This window comes from Mastomys coucha, unplaced genomic scaffold, assembly GCF_008632895.1.
Source record: "Mastomys coucha isolate ucsf_1 unplaced genomic scaffold, UCSF_Mcou_1 pScaffold23, whole genome shotgun sequence".
Taxonomy (NCBI): Eukaryota; Metazoa; Chordata; class Mammalia; order Rodentia; family Muridae; genus Mastomys; species Mastomys coucha.
Genome location: NW_022196906.1, coordinates 82,557,812 through 82,567,090, shown reverse-complemented (window position 1 = coordinate 82,567,090; position 9,279 = coordinate 82,557,812).

Sequence of the window (9,279 nt, the reverse complement as noted above, 5' to 3'; positions counted from 1 at the left end):
AATTGCAAAGCTTCTGTAAGGCAAAGGACACTGTTTGTAGGACAAAACAGCAACCAATAGATTGGGAAAAGATCTTTACCAATCCTATATCTGATAGAGGACTAATTTCCAATATATACAAAGAACTCAAGAAGTTAGACTCCAGAGAACCAAATAACCCTATTAAAAAATGGAGTACAGAGCTAAACAAAGAATTCTCAACTGAGAAATACCGAATGGCTGAAAAGGACCTAAAGAAATGTTCAACATCCTTAGTCACCAGGGAAATATAAATCAAAACAACCCTGAGATTCCACCTCACACCAGTCAGAATGGCTAGGATAAAAATCTCAGGTGAGAGCAGATGCTGGCAAGGTTGTGGAGAAAGAGGATCACTCCTTCATTGCTGGTGGGATTGCCAAGCTGGTACAACTACTCTGGAAATCAGTTTGGCAGTTCCTCAGGAAATTGAATATAGTGCTACCAGAGGACCCAGCTATACCACTCCTGGGCATATACCCAGAGGTGCCCCAACATGTAATAAGGACACATGCTCCACTATGTTCATAGCAGCCTTATTTATAATAGCCAGAAATTGGAAAGAACCCAAATGTCCCTCAACAGAGGAATGGATACAGAAAATGTGATACATCTACACAATGGAGTACTACTCAGCAATTAAAAACAATGAATTTATAAAATTCTTAGGGAAATGGATGGATCTGGAGAATGTCATCCTGAGTGAGGTAACCCAATCACAAAAGAACACACATGGTATGCACTCACTGATAAGTTTAGTCCCCTTAAGACCCCTGCTTTATTATCAATAAAGCTTGTGTTTGCTCTTGATTTTGGTTCTGTCATTCCCTAGCACTGAGGCTGTTCAGATGCCCTTCTGCAATAGTTTTGTTCACCAATACTCTGTTGTGAATATCAACAGAGAAACTTACATGTACTCTGTATCCTTCACATACATCAATTAACATAAAATTATAGTGTTATTCTATAACTGGAATCACACAGAAATATGTTTAATGGATTCATAGCTACCTACTGGCAATGTCTATGTCCATGTGAAGATCTCAGCGTAGAGCCTGGCTTGGAGGAGTCCTTGGAGGAATTTTAATGGTGATCATAGTGATCATGCCAGTAATAATGGCCAGATTAATATATCCATGTACACACACACACACACATAAAGAGAAAGAGAGAGAGAGAGAGAGAGAGAGAGAGAGAGAGAGAGAGAGAGAGAGAGAGAGAGAGAGTTAGTTCTTGTAGGGATGATTTCACTTGGATGTGCTCCCTTCCTTATCCTTGTTATTTCAGACTCAACATATATGAAGCCAAGCTTACAATATTCCATTTCAAGCTATGTTTTTCTCATCATTTTTATGGGACAAGGATTATTAAATTTATCTAATTGATAAGAATTATTAAATATGTTCCTGGGTTGTTATGTGGTGCTTTTTAATACAATAAATACAACAAAACCAGACACAATCTAGAGGAATTGTCAAGCTAATTACACACCATCACCTCACCAACACGTCTTTCTGTAGTGAGAACATTTAAATCTTCTGACAGTTTTGAAATCCGTGCTATTATTATCACCAGTGGTGACCACACTGTTTTATAGATCTCTGGGACTTTTTCTTCCTGTCTAATTGGAATTAGTATCCTTTGACAACTATCTCCCCATTCCCCAGCCTCTACGCACCCCCAGGCTCTGGGAACCAGCACCTACACTCTGCTTCTCATTGTTCAACTTTTTAGGTTGCTCATAAAAGTGAGATCATGCGGTCCTTGGCTTTCTGTGCCTGGCTTGTGTCACTTAGTTAATGCCCTCCAGGTTTGTCCATACTGTCCAAAACTCATTCAGTTTTAGTGCTTCTAAGCCCCACCTCTCCCTGTCAATGTGGGGACTGGAGTTTAGGCCCCATGTCTCTTTACTCACTGTGGTGTCTCTAGGACCTGTCACATTTGAGAGAAGGACAGACTGAAGTTGAGCAGTTGTCTATTCTTTCAACACATGCTAGCTTGCAGCTCTGAAAGAAAAGATTCTATGTGGAAACCTGCTTTGCTGTATGGGGCCTCAGAAATGACAGCTATAAATCTGTGTTTCAAGAGAGCACCAAGTCAGGCAAGCTAGGTTTAACCACTCTGAAAACCCGTGTTCCAACAAGGAGGGCAGGCAGTTAGGAAGCATTAAGAGGCAATTGGTTGAGGTGTGAAGTCCAAGTTTTGTAATGCTTTTGGCACAAATCAATTTCCAGCTGCAGTGGGTGCATGGAGAAACATCAACTAGATGCTTTTAACTATAACATTGGTAAAGTTTTGAATGGCTTGTGGTAGTGGTTGCAGGTAAGCAGGTAGAGCAGTGTGTGTGTGTATGGAAGAGAGAAGAGAGAGAGAGGGAGAGAGAGAGAGAGAGAGAGAGAGAGAGAGAGAGAGAGAGAGAGAGAGAGAGAGAGAGAGACATACTGAGACAAAAAGACACACATACATAGAGACACACACATAGAGACAGACAGACAGACAGGCACACACACACAGCACATGTGAAAACCAGAGGAGGCATCTCTTGAGACAGGGTCCCTCACTGAGCTTACTTGTAGCCAGTAAGTGTCAAATGATCCACCTGCCTGTGTTCTTCATAGTACTTGAATTATAGGTGTGCATTTGGCCATAATTAGCTTCTTACATGTGTGCTGGGGTTTTGAACTCAGATCCTCATGTTTGTACAGCAAATGCTCTAACCTGCTGAGCCATCTCTTCACTTGCAATTTAATGGTATCTCTGGGCAAACTATATAGAAACTAACATGTTTGTTGTAGCTATTTTTTATATTAATTTATTTTATGAAGAGTTTTATTGTTCAGCCTAGCTTTTGTAATATTTGCCTTAGGTTGACTAGGAAATGATCATTCATCAGATTTCTTTAAATGACTCAAATCTGTTTTGAAGTCCTGGTTGGAGACTGCTGCTATTGACATACACTTTACCAAAGGATCCTCTTCTCTCTGAGAAGGTCTAGAGATACACACGCAATAGTGAGGGAGGAAAGGGACACTGGGCTAGCAAGCCAGGACCTTCAAATCAACCCTGGCTATAGATGGCATGCTAGATATTATACCCGGTTAAAGAATGAAGACATTGATTCTGTGATTGCTAGGTTAGGCCTTTTTCTGTGGAGCTGAGCTCTGAGCAGATTGAATAGATACCACTGTGAATGGGGGCAGTGCTCTGGCCTTGGGGGAGGGGCTTAGCTTCCTCCTCCCTTCATTCTGACTTAGAATGATAGCTCTGATGGGCCAGGCAACCCAGGAAAGGAGGTGACTAGGAATTAGAGCTGGGGCCCCAGGCAGAGGCAGAAGGAGAAGTTTGGAGTTATTAACTTTCCCTCTTACAACTTTCCAAATTTAGTTTCTCATTCACTCCAGGTGACAGTCTGTATGTAGTAATTCAAGAAAACCTTCAAGGAAGTATAGAAAGTAGTTACTTTTCTTTTTAGATCTTCTTTGTGTGCATGTGTGTGTGCTGTGTGTGTGTGAGTGTGTAATTCGTACATGAGCACTATATCTATATCACTCCCCATCCCTTCCAATGATCCTGTTCTTTCTGCCTCCTACCATCTCATTGACTTAGGGTAACAAGAAGGGCTTGTCCCTCAGAGAGTAGATAGTTGGTCAGGAGATTGCTGTAGAGTGAGCTAAAGGTTGCTAGGACATTCACTGTCTGTGTTAGAGCGTAAGCCCCATGATCCAGCGGACCTAAGGGTGCATTCCCATTACCAATCGTGTTCCCTTCTGAACTCCCACGTCAGCACAGGTGACAGCACAGATCTACAGAGTGACCACTGAGTCAGACTGAGCCGGGATCATTCACATTAAAAGTTTTAATTTGTTAGAGTCTAAGGGTTAAATTGTTTTTCCGGAATCTCAGGGTGAGGGCTGTCTTTCATGCCTTGTCAGCATGATATAAGGTGAAATGCAAAGCTACACTAGTCTTGTCCAAAGTGTTTACAGGAGCAATAAACATTAGAATCTAAGATATTGCCATATTTATACTTTGCATGTTTTTGTGTGGTTAGTATCTTCCAGTTTAGATTTTGCTTCAAAATTTAATGAGTTTTTTTTTTTTTTTTTTAAAATCTAAACTGGAGAAGAGGCACAGTTTGACTTGACCACTGACTCCAATCCACTGTGCACTCGGGTGGAGCAGGAGACTTAGTTTATGCCGTCTGAAGCCTGTGGAAGCTGAAGCTCGTGGTTACCGTGTACAGCAGCTTTCTGCATTATGTAGAGAATATGAGAAGTATGAAAATGAGTACGACCTGAAATGGTCATGTTTTGTGCTGACATAATTGTGGGTTTGAGTATTTGTAACTTAATATCATGGCTTCTGTTAACCTTTGTGAATGGATTAGTCTTTTCCCTTGTTTCCTCGGCATTTCTTTTTCTTTACCTGCTGTGTGATGTTATTACTTCAGAACCACGTAGCTGCCTGCATGTTCCTCTCCTCTCTCCTTCCCAGCCTTCCAAAGCAGCACCAGGGACTTTGCCAGGGCATAGAGGAGGTGGAGGGAGTGCCTGATGACTACTTAGCAAATAGGGTTGAATAGTGGGTGCAAGTGCATGCAGAAACCCTTTGCCCTTCTATCTCTTCTGTTTTCCTGTATCTCAGATCTTCTGCTGCCTTCCTGCCTGACGACCCACAAAACCCATTGCTGCAGTCACTCCATAAAAATCTGTTTGCAGACACTGCTTCTCATGCTGACGTCTGCCTGTTGTTTTCAATCCCATTGCAATGTCAAAATCAGAGCAGGGGCAGCTAGATTTTCTTAGAAGTTTCCAGATTGTCTTTCTTTGCTTAATTATCCACTAGAATTTTCTCCTTCAGACTTCAAGGGTTTATTAGAACTATACTCCTGATGTATATCCAATCTGAACGAATTATAATACACAACGAAACTTGGTAGTGCTTATTAAATTTCCTATGAAAAAAAATGGGTGGGTTTTAACACCAATCTCAGATTTTCTTGGGCATAAGCAAAGCAAGTAGCTATGTCAGCCCATGAAAGCAGCTCTGAGAAAACACAGCAAAATGATGCAGCGTCTGCATAACTGTGTTATTTGAGGCCTAAACTTCTCTTTATTTTTTATTTTTTCCAGTGTGCTTGGTTCTATCCTAGGTCCCTGGGCTATCCAGATTCTGGGTCCTAGTCCTCCAGACAATGCCAGAGGTGGGTTCTCTCTCATGGCATGGGTCTCAGGCTGGACTCGTCTTAGCCACTCCCACAATTTCTGTGCCACCTTTACCCCAGCACATCTTGTAGGCAGTACACATTGTAGGTCAAAGGTCATGTGGCTGGATTGGTGTCCTAATCCCTCCACTGAAAGTCTTGTCTGGTTTCAGGAGATGGCAGTTCAGGCTCTGTATCCCCCATTGCTAGGAGTCTTAGCTGGGGTCACCCTCATAGATTCCTGGGAATACCCATTAACTAGATTTCTAGCTAGTCTCTGAGATGCCCCCTCTTCCCTGATTCCAGTTGTCTCTTGAAGTACTCTCTCCCTTTTTCCTCCCACTACCTGATCCCTCCTGTTCCCACTCCCCACAACCCCCTCTACCTATGATATCTATTCTAATTCCTCTTCTCAGGGAGATTCATACACACCCACTTGAGTTTTCCTTGTTCCTTAGATTCTCTTGGTCTGTGGATCAAAGCATGGCTACCCTTAACTTTACAGCTAATAGCCACAAGTGAGTACATAACACTTTTGTCTTTCTGGATCTGGGTTACCTCACTCAGGATGATTTTTTTTTCTAGTTCCATCCATTTTCCTGCAAATTTTGTGATGTTATTGTTTTTAATATCTGAGTGGTATTCCATCGTATAAATGTACCACATTTTCTTTACCTATTCTTCAGTGGAGGGACATCTAGATTGTTTCCAGTTTCTGCCTGTTACAAATAAAGCTGCTATGAACATAGTTGAAGAAGTGTGCTTGTGGTGTGATGGAGTGTCCTTTTGCGTATATGCTCAGGAATGGTATAGCTGGGTTTTGAGGTAGATTGATTCCAAATTTTCTAGGAAGTTATCATATTGATTTCCAAAGTGCTCCCACCAGCAATGGAAGTCTGTTCCCTTGCTCCATATCATCACTAGCATGGGCTGTCACTGGTGTTTTTGATCTTAGGCATTCTAACAGGTGAAGGTGGGTTCTGAGAGTCATTTTGATTTGTGTTTCCCTAATGGCTAAGGACATTGAACATTTCTTCAAGTGGCACAGAAATTATGGGAGTGGCTACCTAATGTCTGGTGGAGTTTGGGATCCATGCTATGAGTGGAGTCAATTGGGGGATGTTTCTTATGACTGGCAAATCTGGATGCTGTGTTTTACAGAAGCCTGGAACTTTTGCTTCAGGATTCAAATGTTCCCTATGACCATCATGTTTCATAATCCCCCCTTTTGGTATACATGAAGTTATTGTTTGTAAAAAATTTAAAGTAATACCTTGTGACATTATTAAAATAGTGTCAGGTTTAGGTTGACTACACCTCAGTGGATGGCCCCAAATCTGTGAGTATAGAGGCAACACAAATTAGACTCAGTGGGTTAATAAAAAGAAAAAAGAGAAGCCCCTAAGAGGGGACAGGATGGGAAGATGAGGGTTAGATCTGGGGAAAGGAGGAGAAAGGAGGGAGAGGGAATGAATATGTTCAAAAGACATTGTATAAATGTATGAAATTCTGAAAAAATTAATCAAAATATTATATACATAAGGTTAGGAAAAATACTACTGTGTTACCTTATCTAATTTGGAACACTCCTAGGAGTTGCAAGCTTCTAATTTATTTTTTAAAATATTTCTAAAAGATTAATTTATTTTTATTTGATGTGTGCGGGCATCTTGCCCGCATGTATGTGTACCACTTGTGTCCCTCGTGCCTATGCAGGTCAGAAGAGGGCACTGGATTCACAAGAACTGAAGTTATAGATAGTTGTGAGCCACTGTGCGTGTGCTGGGAAATGAGCCCTGCTCTGTAAGAGCAGCCAGTTCTCTTAACCACTGAACCATCTCTCCAGTCCCTTATTTATTCTTAAAAGAAGTTATAGTTGTAATTCTTCTTTTGATATTCTTGTTGGATGAAATATTTCAGTAGCCAAATGTCATGTTTAAATAATTCCTCTTACAAGGGTGATTATTTATTCAGTTAATTATGTATGGGTAGACAAATTACTCATTATAATAGAACATATTTTTTCCTTTTTTCTTTTCCTTTTTTTTTTTTAAACATTTAAGGAAAAAAATGGTGTTGACTGGGTAGACTTTTAACTCTCAGAACACTGGGGAGTTTGCAGGGTTCCATGCACTCCAGCTAGGCATTCAGTCTCTCAGGATTTTAAACACTCCTGGTTATAAAAACAAATTTTCATCTTTATTTTTCCAAGCTGTCTCCTTACATACAGGACTGCAGAAAAAAAATCACCATTACCGATTTTTACTGCCTGATTGCTTGGGAGTTAATTGGTTCAGCACCTGGGCAGGAAGCTATTTTGGCAGAAACTCTATTTTCTTCAAGTTCTAGCCATAAAGTTCTGGATAGTGAATTGTAATCAGGGGCTCATTTGTAAAAGCTACGGAGCACACAAGAATACTAATGTGTGAAGTGAGGAGACCGCAGTGCAGTTTTTTTTATTAGATATTTTCTTTATTTACATTTCAAATGATATCTCCTTTCCTGGTTTCCCCTCTGAACCCCCCCTCCCATGTTCTGCAACTCAACCACTCCTGCTTCCTGGCCCTGGCATTCCCTACGCTGGGGCATCGAGCCTTCACAGGATCAAGGGCCTCTCTTCCCATTGATGATCGACTAGGCCATCCTCTGCTACATATGCAGCTGGAGCCATGAGTCCCACCATGTGTACTCTTTGGTTGGTGGTTTAGTCCCTGGGAGCACTGGTTGGTTCACATTGTTGTTCCTCCTATGGGGCTGCAAACCCTTCAGCTCCTTGGGCCCTTTCTCTAGCTCCTTCATTGGGAACCCTGTGCTCAGTCCAATGGATGGCTGCGAGCCTCCACCTCTGTATTTGTCAGGCAGTAGTAGGACCTCTCAGGAGACAGCTAAAACAGGTTTTTTTTTTTAAACCGTAACTTGGTATTAAAAGTTCGAATTTTGTATTGATATTCAGGTCTAAGATCTGAAATAGTCACTCAAAACAAATTAGTTAATCTAGATATTTCCTTCTTACTACGAATTTCCCCTAAATGAATAATTTCATACCTTTAGATAGGAATTAACCTTTGTCTCTAATGTTCCTAAACTGACTGAAGATAACATGGGAATATTAACTAGTGTATTTTTTAAACTTTTTATTATTTGTGAATTTCACATGCTATATACTTCAGTCCCACTCACATCCCTGCCCCTTCATATCTGCTCTCTGCTTTTGCAACCTCCCCCCAAAAAGCATCATCATCATCATCATCATCATCATCATCATCACCACCACCACCACCACCACCACCACCACCACCACCACCACCACCATCATCATCATCATCATCATCATCATCATCATCATCATCATCATCATCATCATCTTGTGTGGGAACTGCAATTTGTCATAGTGTGTCACATAGTATATTGTTTTGTCCAAACATCTTTACTTGCTAATGTTCATTGCAATAAGTCATCCATCTGATTCAAGGCCTCTGGCTTCTGCTACACTATCAATACTGGATTTTCACCAGGGTTCCTCTTGGAGATATCCATCCTGTTGGCCTGTGTCATAGAGATCCTATAGCTTTGGATCTGTAGGATGGGCCTCTTCATGCTCTCCAGAAGTTCACAGATGGGGTAAGTGCTGTAGTGGGACAACTCAAAGCTTAGATCTGGGCCTGGGTGGTAGATGACTTAGTCAGGCTGTCAGGCTTTCCAACGCACATACCACCAGGGCCAGCTCTCCAGCATTGTTCCAGCTAGCTCACCCAAATTCTGTAGCAAGCAAGGGGCACAGGTTTTTTTTTCTTTTTGGTCATATTACTTAAAATTTATAAAATATTATAACAATAAAAATAAGTATTATAAAAGTTGTTTGATATAAAACAACAGTCAATTTAACAGTCTTATGTAGATGCTCATCTACAGCAATAGTGAAAATACATTTTTCTCAATATAAATTTTAAATGACTCCAAACATATTAACTGTATATTTCAACATAATATATCACTACTAGTATTTTTTTAAATGAACATAAATATATAAAGTCTTTTTGTTTGTTTGTTTTGTATTT